The sequence below is a fragment of the Aulostomus chinensis genome, chromosome 1 (assembly GCF_037954235.1).
Source record: "Aulostomus chinensis isolate RoL2024-O1b breed Wild chromosome 1, RoL_Achi_v1.0, whole genome shotgun sequence".
In the NCBI taxonomy this organism is placed as follows: domain Eukaryota; kingdom Metazoa; phylum Chordata; class Actinopteri; order Syngnathiformes; family Aulostomidae; genus Aulostomus; species Aulostomus chinensis.
Window position 1 is genome coordinate 19432191 of NC_141320.1, and position 17478 is coordinate 19449668.

General features: G+C 42.2%; 1 long non-coding RNA gene and 2 other non-coding genes across 4 annotated transcripts in view; 2 read left to right on the forward strand and 1 right to left on the reverse strand.

Moving 5' to 3' along the window:
• Positions 1-17478, reverse strand: part of LOC147270686 (uncharacterized) — a 77312-nt gene that overhangs the window by 14628 nt on the left and 45206 nt on the right. The gene's annotated exons all lie outside the window — the stretch shown is intronic.
• Positions 6623-6813, forward strand: LOC147270687 (U2 spliceosomal RNA). Its single transcript, XR_015117096.1, has one exon. It is a non-coding gene; the product is annotated as a U2 spliceosomal RNA (small nuclear RNA).
• LOC147270688 (U1 spliceosomal RNA) lies at positions 7588-7751 on the forward strand. The gene has a single exon (XR_015117116.1). It is a non-coding gene; the product is annotated as a U1 spliceosomal RNA (small nuclear RNA).

Sequence of the window (17478 nt, forward strand, 5' to 3'; positions counted from 1 at the left end):
CATTTTGAGAATAGTTGAAACTCTCACTACATCACTGTAGCCTTATTTTGAGTTTAGCAGAAACTCTCACTACATTACTGTCAGCATCATTTTGAGGTTTTTAGCAACTCTCACCACATCACTGGAGCATCATTTCTTAGGGTAGTGGCAACTCTTACCACATCACTGAAGCATCATTTTGAGGATAGTAGTAACTCTTACGACACCACTGTCGGATCATTTAAAGGTTCGTAGCAATTCTCACTACATTACTGTCAGCATCATTTTGAGGTTCGTAGAACTCTCACCACATCACTGTCGCATCATTTCTTAGGTTAGTAGCAACTCTCATTACATCACTGTAGCATCATTTTGAGGTTCGGAGCAACTCTCATGACATCACTATCAGCATCATTTTGAGGTTAGTCGCAACTCTCACTACATTATTGTGGCATCATTTTGAGGTTTTTCGCAACTCTCACTACATCACTGTAGCATCATTTGTTTGGTTAGTGGCAATTCTTATTACATCACTGTAGCATCATTTGAGCATCGTAGCAACTCTCACGACATTACTGTTGCATCATCTTGCGGTTTTTAGCAACTCTCACCACATCACTGCAGCATCATTTCTTAGGTTTTTAGCAACTCTCACTACATCACTCCAGCATCATTTTTAGGTGAGTTGCAACTCTCAATACATTACTGTAATCATCATTTTGAGGTTTTTAGCAACTCTCACCACATCACTGGAGCATCATTTCTTAAGTTAGTAGCAACTCTCATTACATCACTGTCAGCATCATTTTGAGATTAGTAGCAACTCTCACTACATCACTGTAGCATCATTTTGAGGATTTTTGAAACTCCCACTTCATGAGTGTCAGCATCATTTTGAGATTAGTAGCAACTCTCACTACATCACTGTAGCATCAGTTTGAGGTTTTTAGCAACTGTCACAACATTACTGATAGCATCATTTTGAGATTTTTAGCAACTCTCATTACATCACTGTCCGCATCATTTTGACATTAGTAGCAACTCTCACTACAACACTGTAGCATCATTTCTTAGGTTCGTAGCATCTCTCATTACATCACTTGATTATCATTTCTTATGAGAGAAGAAACTCTCACTACATCACTGTAGCTTTATTTTCAGTTAAGAAGAAACTCTCACTACATCACTGTAGCTTTATTTTCAGTTAAGAAGAAACTCTCACTACATTACTGTAGCTTTATTTTCAGTTAAGAAGAAACTCTCACTACATTACTGTAAGCTTCAATTTGACGATAGTGTCAACTCTTACTTCATCACTGCATCATTTTGAGGTTCGTAGCAACTCTCACTCCATGACTTTAGCATCAATTTTTAGGTTTTAAGCAACTCTCACTACATAACTGTAAGCATCATTTTGAGCATCCTAGTAACTCTCACTACATCACTGTCGCATCATTTCTTAGGTTCGGAGCAACTCTCATTCCATCACTTTAGCATCATTTTTAAATTAGTAGCAACTGTCATTACATCACTTGAGCATCATTTTGAGGTTCGTAGAACTCTCACCACATCAGTGTAACATCATTTTGAGGTTAGTAGCAACTCTCACTACATCACTGTAGCATCATTTGTTTGGTTAGTGGCAATTCTTATTACATCACTGTAGCATCATTTGAGCATCGTAGCAACTCTCACGACATTACTGTTGCATCATCTTGCGGTTTTTAGCAACTCTCACCACATCACTGCAGCATCATTTCTTAGGTTTTTAGCAACTCTCACTACATCACTCCAGCATCATTTTTAGGTGAGTTGCAACTCTCAATACATTACTGGAATCATCATTTTGAGGTTTTTAGCAACTCTCACCACATCACTGGAGCATCATTTCTTAAGTTAGTAGCAACTCTCATTACATCACTGTCAGCATCATTTTGAGATTAGTAGCAACTCTCACCACATCACTGTAGCATCATTTTGAGGATTTTTGAAACTCCCACTTCATGAGTGTCAGCATCATTTTGAGATTAGTAGCAACTCTCACTACATCACTGTAGCATCAGTTTGAGGTTTTTAGCAACTGTCACAACATTACTGATAGCATCATTTTGAGATTTTTAGCAACTCTCACTACATCACTATCAGCATCATTTTGAGGTTGGTAGCAACTCTCACTACATCACTGTAGCATTATTTTGAGTTCACAGAAACTCACACTACATTACTGTCAGTATCATTTCTAGGTTTTTAGCAACTCTCACTAAATGACTTTGGCATCATTTTGAGGTTCGTAGCAGCTCTCATGACATCACTTTGGCATCATTTTGAGATTAGTTGCAACTCTCACCACATCACTGTGGCATCATTTCTTAGGTTAGTAGCAAGTCTCATTCCATCACTTTGGCATCATTTTGAGGTTCGTAGCAACTCTCACTACATTACTGTAGCATCATTTTGAGGTTTGTATCAACTCTCACTACATTACTGTAGCATCATTTTGAGGTTTTTCGCAACTCTCACCACATCACTGTAGCGTCATTTTGAGGTTCGTAGCAACTCTCACTACATCACTGTAGCATCATTTTGAGGTTTTTCGCAACTCTTCCTACATCACTGTAGCATCATTTTGAGGTTTTTAGCAACTCTCACTACATTACTGTAGCATCATTTTGAGGTTTTAAGCAACTCTCACTACATTACTGTAGCATCATTTTGAGGTTTTTAGCAACTCTCACCACATCACTGAAGCATCATTTTGAGAATTTTAGCAACTCTCACCACATTACTGTAGCATCATTTTGAGGAAAGTAGCAACTCTCACTTCATGACTGTCAGCATCATTTTAAGGTTTGAAGCAACTCTCACTACATCACTGTAGCATCATTTTGAGGTTTTTAGCAACTCTCACTACATCACTGTAGCATCATTTTGAGGTTTTAAGCAACTCTCACTATATCACTGTAGCATCATTTCTTAGGTTTGTAGCAATTCTTTTTACATCACTGGAGCATCATTTCTTAGATTAGTAGCAACTCTCACTACATTACTGGAGCATCATATTGAGGTTCGTAGTGTCACGTCCCCATGGTCACGGGCATGGGGGCGTTGCATTATTTTTGACTTCCTTCCCTTCTCAGGTTCGAGCTTCATGGGGCGGAGCTGCTGACTAATTGGGAGCACCTGGGCCCGGCGTCTCCCAGCTATAAAGCAGGCGACCAACCTGGCCGGTTGTCTCTCGCTCACTCCTCCTGGCCCACGTCGGAGCGATGGTTGTGTTTCTTGAGTTATGTCTTGTTTAGTTCTCTGCATCCATCACACCGCACACATACACCCCCTGTACACTCATGCACACACTCGCACTCACCACTGACACTACTGATAACCACACTCCACTGTACGTTATGGTTTGCCTTGTGTTGATTTTGCGTTATTAATAATAAATTATTAGTTGTGTGTCACGTTTAGTCTGCGTCTCCCTCCTTCGCTGTCACGATTTCTGAGCCGGGTCGTGACAGAAGCAAATCTCACCACATCACTGTCGCATTATTTTGAGATTTTAAGCAACTCTCACTACATCACTGTAGCATCATTTGGAGGATAGGAGCAACTCTCACTACATGACTGTCAGCATCATTTTAAGGTTTTAAGCAACTCTCACTACATTAGTGGAGCATCATTTTGAGGTTCATCGAAACTCTCACTACATCACTGTAGCATCATTTTGAGGATAGTAGCAACTCTCACCACATCACTTTCACATCATTTATTAGGTTAGAAGCAACTCTCATGACATCACTTTCGCATCTTTTTGAAATTAGTAGATACTCTCATTACATCACTGTCAGCATCATTTTGAGTTCATTATTATCATTGAGGTTATTCGAATCTTTCACTGCATTACTGTTAGCATTATTTTGATTTCATTAGCAATTCTTACGACATCTCTGTCGCATTATTTTGAGGTTATTAGCAACTCTTCCTACATCCCTGGAGCATTGTTTTTGAGGTCGTTAGCAACTCTTCCTACATCACTGTAGCATTTTTTGAGGTTATTAGCAAATCTTACGACATCACTCTCAGCATCATTTTGAGATCATTAGTAACTTTAATTACATCAGTGTAGCATCATTTTGAGGTTCGTAGCAAATATTACTACAAGACTGTCAGCATCACTTTGAGGTTATTCGAAACTTTCACTACATTACTGTCAGCATCACTTTGAGTTTGTTAGCAACTATCACTACATTACTGTTAGCATCATTTTGAGTTTATTAGCAATCCTTAGAACATCACGGTAGCATCATTTTGAGTTCATTAGGAATTCTTACGACATTATTGTAATCATCATATTGAGGTTTTTCGCAACTCTCACAACATTACCATCAGCATCATTCTTTAATTCATTAACAATTCTTCCTACATCACTGTAGCATCATTTTGAGGTTCGTAGCAACTCTTACTATAATAATGTCAGTATTATTTTGAGTTTATTAGCAATTCTTACGACATCACTTTCGCATTATTTTGAGTTTTTTAGCAACTCTTACTAGATTACCGTCAGCATCATTTTGAGTTCATTTGAAATTCTTAGAACATCACTGTCGCATTATTTTAAGGTTCGTAGCAACTCTTCCTACACCACTGTAGCATCATTTTGAGGATAGTAGCAACTCTCACTTCATGACCGTCAGCATCATTTTGAGTTCATTTGCAATTCTTCTGACATCACTGTCGCATCATTTTGAGTTCATTAGCAATTCTTACGACATCACTGTCGCATCATTTTGAGTTCAGTAGAAATTCTTACGACATCACTGTCGCATCATTTTGAGGTTATTAGCAACTATCACTACATTACTGTTAGCATCATTTTGAGTTTATTTGCAATTCTTACGACATCACTGTCGCATAATTTTGAGATCATTATCAATTCTTCCGACATCACTGTCGCATTATTTTGAGGTTCGTAGCAACTTTTACTACATCACTGTCGCATTATTTTGAGTTTCGTAGCAACTCTTACTACATGACTGTCAGCATCACTTTGAGGTTGTTAAAAACTCTTACTACATTACTTTAAGCACCAATGAGTTTATTAGCAACTATCACTACATTACTGTTAGCATCATCTTGAGTTCATTAGCAATTCTGACCACATCACTTTCAGCATCATTTTGAGGTTATTACCAATTCTTCTGACATCACTGTCGCATTATTTTGAGGTTGTTAGCAACTCTTACTACATGACTGTCAGCATCACTTTGAGGTTGTTCGAAACACTTACTACATTACTTTAAGCATCACTTTTAGTTTATAAGCAACTATCACTACATTAATGTTAGCATCATTTTTGATTTCATTAACAATTCTTCCTACATTACTGTCGCATTATTTTGAGGTTAATAGCAGCTCTTACTAAATTACTGTTAGCATTATTTTAAGGTTCGTTTTTAACTCTTACGACATGACTGTCAGAATCACTTTGAGGTTGTTAAAAACACTTACTACATTACTTTAAGCTTCACTGAGTTTATTAACAACTATCACGACATCACTGTTAGCATCATTTTGAGTTTATTAGCAATTCTTACGACATCACTGCAGCATTATATTGACGTTATTAGCAGCTCTTACTACATTACTGTCAGAATCATTTTGAGGTTATTAGCAGCTCTCACTAGATTACTGTTAGCATCATTTTGAGTTTATTAGCAATTCTTACGACATCACTGTCGCATTATTTTGAGATTATTAGCAATTCTTCCGACATCATTGTCGCATTATTTTGAAGTTCAAAGAAACTCTTACTACATGACTGTCAGCATTACTTTGAGGTTATTCGAAACTTTCACAACATTGCTTTTAGCATCATTTTGAGTTCATTAGCAATTCTAATGCGGTTCGAGGCCACGCTGGTTCACCGAGCGAGAAGGTGAGCCTTGAAAACGGCATCGGCCGAGCTTCCCGGGCTTTGGATACCGTGGTGAATTCCCCAAATGTGGGAATCTCAACTGCATAATTTCTGACAGTGGGGGACTGCGTCCGCGCTCTCCCCTGTGATCGTGTGAAAAAAGGAAAGAAAGAAAGAAAGGCCGACCACGGCGGCAACAACAACAACGGTGACCGCCTGTCCCGGCCAGTTGGCGGTCTCCTCTTGTGCTGGCCAGCCTGAGGAGACCGCGGAGGACGTAGCCTCGATGAGCTCCCAGTATCTCTCACACCTTCCAGCCCTAAATGAAGACGGCAGTGTTTCTCCCACATTTAGTTGAGGGTCATGGTATCCGACAAGCCCTGGGCTCAGGACAATACATCCACGGCTCGTCTTCGCAGTAAGTGGAATGATACCAGAGAATTCATGCGTGGGAGGAGATCAACTTGGAAAACCCCGACTCCAGGATGAGTCGCTGGCTTGTGGCTTTGAACACCGCTTTGTTTTACTTTGAGTCGCCCCACTAGCATAGCGGGGTGAAGGCACCGATTGCCTTTGCTTTGGATAGCAGTGGGGACAACCAGTGTGCCAGATGTAGTGTTTATGGCACTGCATTTTGTGTCGCCACCCAAAATGTTGCAGTTCCTGCCCACAGCCGCGGCCGGGATTGGCTGTACCGGGGGTGCTGGCTCTCACGTCGGGTGGCTGACAGGCATCGCTTCTCGGCCTTTTGGCTAAGATCAAGTGTAGTATCTGTTCTTATCAGTTTAATATCTGGTACGTTCCCTATCCGGGAACCATATATTAAATTGCTTTTTGGAACAGGGAGATGGAACGGGAGCTTGCTCCGTCCTTTCCACGCATCAACCTGGTATTGCAGTGTTTCCAGGAGTGGTGCAATGCCCCGCATTTCTCGTCGGAAATAAAACAAGCCTCCGCCAGGCACTCCCTCACCTGCTCCACCCAAAGCCGGACCAGGGTTCTCCTCCTGCACTGCAGCTTTTCCTCAGCCTGCGGCCGCAATGGCCTTCCAGGAACAGTGCGGGCCCCTCCCCTTTTGTCAGGAGCAAATCCCGTGCTCTTCAGGCCAACTCTCGAGTGCTGCACATGAGGCCGGGGCTGGATTTCCGCCCGCGCTGCCGCTGGGCGTCAAGTTGTGGCTCCGTTTGCACTCCAGATAAGGATGGAGGTCCGCTGACGGCACTGCTCTCGGAGCCTTTCCCAAAAGGCTTTGGAATGAACTCTGAAAGACCTGAACCTTCAATGTGCCTGTTTTGCCCAGAGATGGGTTGTGAACTTGATGTTGAAATGTGAAACCCCAGCTTGCTGCCTTCAGTCTTTCGGAATTGGGCCGCTTGCGTTGACAGCTCTCATGGTCGCGACGCTCCATCCAAGGGTGAAAGCGGACGGAGATTGTTTTTTTTTACTGCGGGGCACGATGCGTGCGGTTAGAGGCCACGCTGGTGCCCCCAGCGAGAAGGTGAGCCTTGAAAACGGCATCGGTCGAGCTTCCCGGGCTTGGGATATCCGACATCTGGCATCGTTGTGAGAAACAGGGGGCTGCGCACGCGGCAGATTGGCACAAGGTAGGAAAGATCAGGCGCTGTGTCGGCCTCCCTGCCTGTCAGTCAGAAGGCTGTGTCCCTGGAGCTCATGTCTGTTCCTAAGCTCAGCGAGTCATACTTACCTGGCAGGGGAGATACCATGATCAGCAAGGTGGTTCTCCCCGGGTGAGGCTCAGCCATTGCACTGGGGCTGTGCTGACCCTGGTGAATTCCCCAAATGTGGGAATCTCAACTGCATAATTTCTGACAGTGGGGGACTGCGTCCGCGCTCTCCCCTGTGATCGTGTGAAAAAAGGAAAGAAAGAAAGAAAGGCCGACGACGGCGGCAACAACAACGGTGACCGCCTGTCCCGTCCAGTTGGCGGTCTCCTCTTTTGCTGGCCAGCCTGAGGAGACCGCGGAGGACGTAGCCTCGATGAGCTCCCAGTATCTCTCACACCTTCCAGCCCTAAATGAAGAGGTCAGGGTTTCTGCCACATTTAGTTGAGGGTCATGGTATCTGACAAGCCCTGGGCTCAGGACAATACATCCACGGCTCGTCTTCGCAGTAAGTGGAAGGATACCAGAGAATTCATGCGTGGGAGGAGATCAACTTGGAAAACCCGGACTCTCAATTCTTACGACATGACTGTCAGCATCACTTTGAGGTTGTTCGAAACTTTCATTCCATTACTGTTAGCGTCATTTTGAGTTCGTTAGCAATTCTTACTAAATCACTGTCGCATCATTTTGAGATCATTAGCAATTCTTCCAACATCACTGTCGCATTATTTTGAGGTTCGTAGCAACTCTTAGTACATGACTGTCAGCATCACTTTGAGGTAGTTCGAAACACTTACTACATTACTGTAAGCATCACTGAGTTTAGCTGCAACTATCACTACATTACTCTTAGCATCATTTTGAGTTTATTAGCAATTCTTACTACATCACTGAAGCATCATTTTAAGGTCATTAGCAATTCTTCCCACATCACAGTCGCATTATTTTGAGGTTATTAGCAACTCTTACTACATTACTGTCAGCATCATTTTGAGGGAGTTCGAAACACTTACTACATTACTGTCAGCATCACTTAGTTTATTAGCAACTATCACTACATTACTGTTAGCATCATTTTGAGTTCATTAGCAATGTGGGGCTTTGATTGGGAATTGTAAGAAAAATCACTGAATAAACAACACAAACACAGACTGTGTCTGAAATTCCACACCTGCACCCGACTCAGAATGAAAAACCAGTGTGGACTCAATTTTATCCACTATCCATACTGATTCTGGAGAAATTTCTTTGTGTGTTTTGATGTACGCGAGCCAAGCAGAAATTTCTCACAATGCAATAGGGCGGCGTTTGGTCAGTGTTGAGCAGGCGTCAGTCTGACAATGATGTCATATTATTGTGTCATCACCTGACCAGACCCAAAAGTAGGCTCAGGTATCAGTTTCTTCTCAATGCTAACGTCTGCTAGCTTAGTCTGCTGCTTTGATGGCTCTGCCTGCTCAAAGGTCCAGACCCAAAAGTAGGCTCAGGTATCAGTTTCTTCTCAATGCTAATGTCTGCTAGCTTTGTCTGCTACTTTGATGGCTCTGCCTGCTCAAAGGTCCAGACCCCTGGATGTGGTGGTTCCTACCTGAACGTAGATTCTGTCAGCTCATGTTGTTAAATCAACTCACCAGGAACACCAGTAGATTTCAATGGACTGACAATGAGTCTCATTGAATGGGTGTCTCGTCCAACGAGAAACAGTCAGTCTCAGGTTGAAGCTCATCAATGAGGTCTTGTGGATCAGTGGCTTGCATGAATGAATGAGTTGGAAGACTTCTTGGAAATTAAAGAGGATTTAATACAATGAAGAAAACCCTTAAGACAGAGTGATAATTCCAGCAGAGTAATTAAGGCCCATATTGAGTAGCAGGTATGAATTAGCCTGGATTTATCTGAGCTTCAAGTAGACGGCTAAGAGGCAGGTGGAAAGGTGTGTAGGATGAACAATGGTGACCTCCAACCAAATGAAGAGGACTGAGTGGAGGCTGACCAGCTCTACGGAGTCAGGCGGAGTTTGGCAGCGAGACAGGAGTCCAGGCCTGAATCGGTGAAAACCAACGTAACCGGCTTACGTTCTCAGCTGGATTCTCCCATCGATGTACGACGCCTCTCCAACGAACTGGTGGGAGGACGGCCTCCAAAGCCTCCACCTCGTCGACCGTGGCTCCCGCTGAGATTCGCTCGATGAAGAAGGGAAGCGCGTTGATTGGCTACCCTCTGGTCTCAGGCTGCTGGCTGCCTGGACTAAGCTGCTCTTCTCCGACACAAAGGTGGCTTCTCTCTCTTCAAGGCTCACAGGAGGTCAAGAGTGTAGCGACCGTGAGCCGAGATCGATGATGAATTACAAAAATAGAAAATCAAAAAATAAATTAGAGGAATAGAAAAGAAAAGGGGGGGGGGGAGCCGGACCAGCTGCTCTAGGAGCTCACACACAAAGGGCAGAAACAAGAAGCACTGAAGAGAGCGCCAGCAGTGGATGGTGCCACCACTGTTACAGTAAACTGGTCCGCCTCAGAGCAGTGACCTTTGACCTGTGAGGGGTTGTTGGCCAATCAGCACACTTTGCTGTCTTCAGTCCTTCTCAGATATCAACAAATGAAGCTGGTTGAACAGACAGCAATCATCATCACTCAGAGACATCACCTGGAGAGGAAGACTGCTCCGAGTTCTGACAATGACAGTGAAGAGGCAAGGAGAGCTGGACAACCACAGACAGTGAAACATTCGGAACATCATGTTGATACACGTGTGTGTGTGTGTGTGTGTGTGTGTGTGTGTGTGTGTGTGTGTGTGTGTGTCAGAATCGGAATCAGAATCTTTTATTTTCGTTGTACGGGGGGGGGGGGGGGGGGTACAGTGACAATAGTTAGTTAGTTAGTTCCAGAGCCACCGTGCACCACAGAATGCAGATACAAAGAAAAGATAAAAGCAAGATAAAAGACACTGTTAGAACAGAAAGATCCATAAACCCACCAACCAGAGGTGTGTCTGGTACAGATGTGGAATTATTGGCTCACACAATGTTGAGGACACTGGAAGAAGACAAACAAAAAAGGCTGGTGTGATCCAGACCTTCATCAAAAATGGTCCTGGAGAACTGTTCAATGTGTCAGGACTTCTGTCCATTGTCTTCTGCTTATCCTGTTCAGGGTCATGGAGGGGGTGGAGCCTATCCCAGCAGCTTTTGGGCGACAGGCCGTGTTCACCCTTGACAGGTCACCAGTCCATCACAGGGCCAACACATCCACAGAAAAACATTCCAAGCCAGACTCAGGAGGATCTCTCCACCCTACAGACTGTAAAGGAACCATCAAAGATGGCAGTTGGAGTTCTGTGGATCTGTGCTGGATTCCTCGTCCTCACGGACCAGAAGTCTGTCTGAAATACTGCACTGATTGATGATCTTTTCATGAATCTGGAAAAGCTTCTAAAATGAAAGGAAAACAATCCTATCTTCTTCATGTCTCAAGCCAAATCAAACCAAGAGTTCTTTTATCATATTTTTTTAACCAGACGTCTGGTTTGACTGGTTGGTTGTTGAAAGAGAGCAGGACAGGACAGACAGCAGAAGACAAACAAAGAGAAGAAAAGACAAAAGACAGAGAGAAAGGAGGGAGAGAATGACAAAAAGATGGGAACAAGATGAGGGTGAAAGACAAGCAGAGAGAAAGACAGAGGGACAGGGGGATGGAAGACAGACACACAACCAACAACAGCAGCAGCAATAATAGCAAACTAGCTGCCAATGATAACGTCTCCTGGTCGCTGAAGCAATCAACTTCATAATAGGAGGATTGAAGAGCCAGGAAATAAAATATTAGCACAATACTGATGTGAATGTTCGTGCAATACTGAGAACACTGATATGTAGACGACTAGTAGGGGCGGCACAGTGGTGCAAGAAGACAAACAAAAAAGGCTGGTGTGATCCAGACATCCATCAAAAATGGTCCTGGAGAACTGTTCAATGTGTCAGGACTTCAGAAGCTCCAATCCTCTCTAAGGTCCAGTGAGAGTGGAAGAGATTATAAATAAGAGAAGCAGGGCCCTCCCTCAGAACTGAACCAGCTCAGTTGGAAGAGCCTTAGACTGAAGATCTAAAGGTCCCTGGTCCGATCCCAGGTTTCAGCAGAGGAGCAGCATTGACTTTACTTTCCAGTGGAGGAACTGCAGACATGAAGGAAACTAACATCTTGTCCTGTGCATTCTTGTGACATTCAGGACATTTTTGGAGCCTCTTGTTGGATTTTGCCACAGAGAATCAGAGCCAATCAAAAGCCTGGTGGACTTCAACATGGAGGACTGAACAAGTCAAGAAAGCAGCAGTTTGACCTTCACAGGTGTTTCTGTTCCTGTCTCAATGCTGTAGAAAGAGCCTGAGGAGCTCAGAGGGTAGAGCATCAGACTTTTAATCTGAGGGTCCAGGGTTCAAGTCCCTGTTCAGGTGCTGTGGAGGTTCCAGTGTTTGACAACATGGTACTGGATGAAGTTTAGTGTTGAACAAACTGTCATCATCAAAAGTAGAAGTGTTCAAAAGTAGAGCTTCCTTCAACAACTACCAGGCCTCCTGGGTACTGTAGGAAACATGGTCAAGTTCTTCTGACTTCTCCAGTAACGTCCTGCTCACATTGGTCTGTCTTCATTTTGACTCCTCCCACTGCCACAATGACCAGCCTTTATACTCTTGGTGACTAGGGCCCTGGTTGCTGCAGGCCTCAACACCAGCCTGTGGTTGTGAGCAGGGCAGAACAGAACTGACAGTATCTCTCATGCAGGACCTGGGTCAGCGCCTGGTGCCAGCTGGGGCAACGCTTTAACCTGGACCCCTAGAAGATCTTCTCCAGGAACTGGCCTTTTTCAATCGAAACAGCGTGAAACTTCAAGTAAAGAATTAAAATTATTTAATTCACAATGAAGCCTCTGTCAAAAAACAAAGGAACAACTGACTACCTCACCATGACTTCACCCTGATAACCAGGAGGTAACCTGGTAGTCAGAGCAGCGATGCTCAGGTCTGTGGACTCAGAGGAGGATTCTTCTTTTGGTCACAGGTTTGAAGCTATCAGTGAAAGAGAGAGGAGAGGCAGTCAGAGAACTTCCACACCTCTCCAGTGACATGATGGCAGTGGTGGGATTTGAACCCACACCTCTTCAGAGACTGGAGCCTTAATCCAGCACCTTAGACCGCTCGGCCACACTACCTCACTGTGCTGCTCTCTGAGTTGGTCTGCTAAAGGCATGTTGAAGAGGAAGTAACATCATGATATCAAACTGATTCTGAAGGGGGACTCCTTCCCTCCCACGGTCACAGGAAGTGACAACAGCGCTGCTAGAAGCAGGAAAGAAATGGTAAAAGGACTCAGTTTGTACAGAGCCTTTCTACCTCAGCAGCACTCAAGGAGCTGAACAATGTCCTCTCATTCACACACACTCACACACTGATGCTGAAGGCTGCCATGCAAGGAGCCAACCTACTCATCAGAAGTATTTAGGGGTTCAGTCTCTTACTCAACGACACTTTGACATGGTCACTGGAGAAAGTGAGGATCAAACCAGCCACCCTTTGGTTGCCAGATGGCCACGCCACTCCTGAGTCATGTGACCTGGATAAGATGGTGAACTACAGCTGATCGCCATGCTAGCAAACCCTCTTTTGTTTGGTTTGGTTGTTGTTTAGTGACTGTGGATGAATACACAGGAGAAGTTGAGCATAAATTTGTGTTCCCTGTTCACTTGAATATATGCAGGAGTGTGAGGTGGAAATAATACTTGGAGGAGAATGAGAGTTCAGTCTCAGCGCCAAGACCTGTGCTGACACTAAAACATGTCAGCCCACAGAACAAAGATGGCAGTCCTCTGGGAAAGCAGGTACACCACACATACATGAAGAAACCCTTCAGGAAACAAATATGTTGCCAGAGACTTTTACTCTGTTTTTGTTGTTTACCCAAGTACAGGATTGGAGGGAGACTGATGGTCGCTGTTTGGGTTTTTGGAAAACAAGGAGGCTGTGGGTTCAAGCTGGATTCTCAGAGACTATTTCCCCAACCTCTACATTGGCATCTACACTGTCATCCAGTCAGGTGATTGAAGTCATCCAGTCACGTGACTGAAGTCATCCAGTCACATGACTGAAGTCATCCAGTCATGTCAGTGATGTCACTTGGCAGGACTGTCATTGCCGTCTCATTCTAGAAAAAAATCCAGACTCCACCTGTGGCTCCATGATAACTGATGGACCTCTGGTTGGAGGCTGGACGATGATGTTTGGACTTGAAGGAAAACTCCTTGTCCAAATTCCATTGTGTTCAAGTTTAAAGTCCCACAATAAGAAGTAGCTGAATCTGACAGGTGGAGGTTTGGAACTACAAGATGGTGATGTTTTCTTGACTTGATGCTCTGACTGTCAGGGTGGATGAATGCTTCTTCTGCTGCTGCATCTGAGTGGCTAGGATTGGAGCTTTTACCTGCGAAAGTGATGTCGGAAGAATTGCTAATGATCTCAAAATGATGTGACAGTGATGTCATAAGAATTACTAATGAACACAAAATAATGCTAAAAGTAATGTAGTGATAGTTGCTAATAAACTCAGTGAGGCTTACAGTAATGTAGTAAGTGTTTCGAACAATTTCAAATGATGCTGAAAGTCATGTAGTAAGAGTTGCTACTACCCTCAAAATAATGCTACAGTGATGTCGGAAGAATTGCTAATGAACTCAAAATGATGCTAACAGTAATGTAGTGATAGTTGCTAATAAACTCAGTGATGCTGACAGTAATGTAGTAAGAGTTTTGAAAAACCTCAAAGTGATGCTGCCAGTCATGAAGTAAGAGTTGCTACTAACCTCAATTTAATGTTACAGTGATGTCGTAAGAATTGCGAATGATCTCAAAATGATGCGACAGTGATGGAGTAAGAATTGCTAATGAACTCAAAATGATGCTAACAGTAATGTAGTGATTGTTGCTAATTAACTCAGTGATGCTTACGGTAATGTAGTAAGTGTTTGGAACAACCTCAAAGTGATGCTGACAGTCATTTAGTAAGAGTTGCTACTAACCTCAATTTAATGCTACAGTGATGTCGTAAGAATTGCTAATAAACTTAAAGTGATGCTGACAGTCATGTACTAAGAGTTGCTACGAACCTCAAAATAATGCAACAGTGATGTCAGAAGAATTGCTAATGATCTCAAAATGTTGCGACAGTGATGTAGTAAGAATTGCTAATGAACTCAAACTGATGCTACCAGTCATGGAGTGAAAGTTTCGAATAACCTCAAAGTGATGCTGACAGTCATGTAGTAAGTGTTGATACGAACCTAAAAATAATGCGACAGTAATGTAGTAAAAGTTGCTACGAACCTCAAAATATTGCGACAGTGATATCGGAATAATTGCTAATGAACTCAAAATGATGCTAACAGTAATGTAGTGATAGTTGCTAAGAAACTCAGTGATGCTTACAGTAATGTAGTAAGAGTTTCGAACAACCTCAAACTGATGCTGACAGTCATGTAGTAACAGTTGCTTCTAACCTCAAAATGATGCTAACAGTAATGTAGAGATAGTTGCTAATAAACTCAGTGATGCTTACAGTAATGTAGTAAGAGTTGCTACGAACCTTAAAATAATGCTACAGTGATGTCGGAAGAATTGCTAATGATCTCAAAATGATGCGACAGTGATGTCAAAAGAATTGCAAATGAACTCAAAATTATGCAACAGTAATATAGTGATAGTTGCTAATAAACTCAAAGTGATGCTGACAGTCGTGCAGTAAGAGTTGCTACTAACCACAAAATAATGCTACAGTGATGTCGGAAGAATTGCTAATGAACTCAAACTGTTGCTAACAGTAATGTAGTGATAGTTGCTAATAAACTCAGTGATGCTAACAGTAATGTAGTGAAAGTTTCGAATAACCTCAAAGTGATGCTGACAGTCATGTAGTAAGAGTTGCTACAAACCTCAAAATATTGCGACAGTGATGTCGGAAGAATTGCTCATGAACTTAAAATGATGCTAACAGTAATGTAGTGGTAGTTGCTAATCAAGTCAGTGATGCTTACAGTAATGTAGGAAGAGTTTCGAACAACCTCAAAGTGATGCTGACAGTCATTTAGTAAGAGTTGCTAATGAACTCAATTCAATGCTACAGTGATGTCGTGAGAATTGCTCAAACTCAAAATGATGCTAACAGTAATGTAGTGATAGTTGCTAATAAACTCAAAGTGATGCTGACAGTAATGTAGTAAGAGTTGCTACGAACGTCAAAATAATGTGACAGTGATGTCAGAAGAATTGCTAATGATCTCAAAATGATGCGACAGTGATTTAGTAAGAATTGCTAATGAACTCAAAATGATGCTAACAGTCATGGAGTGATAGTTGCTAATAACCTCAAAGTGATGCTGACAGTCATGTACTAAGAGTTGCTACAAACCTCAAAATAATGCGACAGTAATGTCAGAAGAATTGCTAATGATCTCAAAATGATGCGACAGTGATGTAGTAAGAATTGCTAATGAACTCAAAATGATGCTAACAGTAATGGAGTGAAACTTTCAAAATAACCTCAAATTGATGCTGACAGTCATGTAGTAAGTGTTGCTACGAACCTCAAAATATTGATCACAAAATATTGCGACAGTGATGTCGGAAGAATTGCTAATGAACTCAAAATGATGCTAACAGTAATGTAGTGATAGTTGCTAATCAACTCAGTGATGCTTACAGTAATGTAGTAAGTGTTTCGAATAACCTCAAAGTGATGCTGACAGTCATGTACTAAGAGTTGCTCCGAACCTCAAAATATTGTGACAGTGATGTCGGAAGAATTGCTAATGAACTCAAAATGATGCGACAGTGATGTCGTGAGAATTGCTCAAAAACTCAAAATAATGCGAACAGTAATGTAGTGATAGTTGCTAAGAAACTCAGTGATGCTTACAGTAATGTAGTAAGAGTTTCAAACAACCTCAAAGTGATGCTGACAGTCATTTAGTAAGAGTTGCTAATGAACTGAAATTCAATGCCCCAGTATTGTAGTGAGAATTGCTCATAAACCTAAAATGATGCTAACAGTAATGTAGTGATAGTTGCTAAAAAACTCAAAGTGATGCTGACAGTAATGTAGTAAGAGTTGCTATGAACCTCAAAATAATGTGACAGCGATGTCAGAAGAATTGCTAATTATCTCAAAATTATGCGACAGTGATGTAGTAAGAATTGCTACGAACCTTAAAATAATGCAACAATAATGTAGTAAGAGTTGCTACGAACCTCAAAATATTGCGGCAGTGATGTCGGAAGAATTGCTAATGATCTCAAAATGATGCGACAGTGATGTAGTAAGAATTGCTAATGAACTCAAAATGATGCTAACAGTAATGGAGTGAAACTTTCGAATAACCTCAAAGTGATGCTTACAGTCATGTAGTAAGTGTTGCTACGAACCTCAAAATATTGCGACAGTGATGTCGGAAGAATTGCTAATGAACTCAAAATGATGCTAACAGTAATGTAGTGATAGTTGCTAATCAACTCAGTGATGCTTACAGTAATGTAGTAAGTGTTTCGAATAACCTCAAAGTGATGCTGACAGTCATGTAGTAAGAGTTGCTACGAACCTCAAAATATTGCGACAGTGATGTCGGAAGAATTGCTCATGAACTTAAAATGATGCTAACAGTAATGTAGTGATAGTTGCTAAGAAACTCAGTGATGCTTACAGTAATGTAGTAAGAGTTTCGAACAACCTCAAAGTGATGCTGACAGTCATTTAGTAAGAGTTGCTAATGAACTCAATTTAATGCTACAGTGATGTCGTGAGAATTGCTCAACCACTCAAAATGATGCTAACAGTAATGTAGTGATAGTTGCTAATGAACTCAAAGTGATGCTGACAGTAATGTAGGAAGAGTTGCTACGAACCTTAAAATAATGCAACAATAATG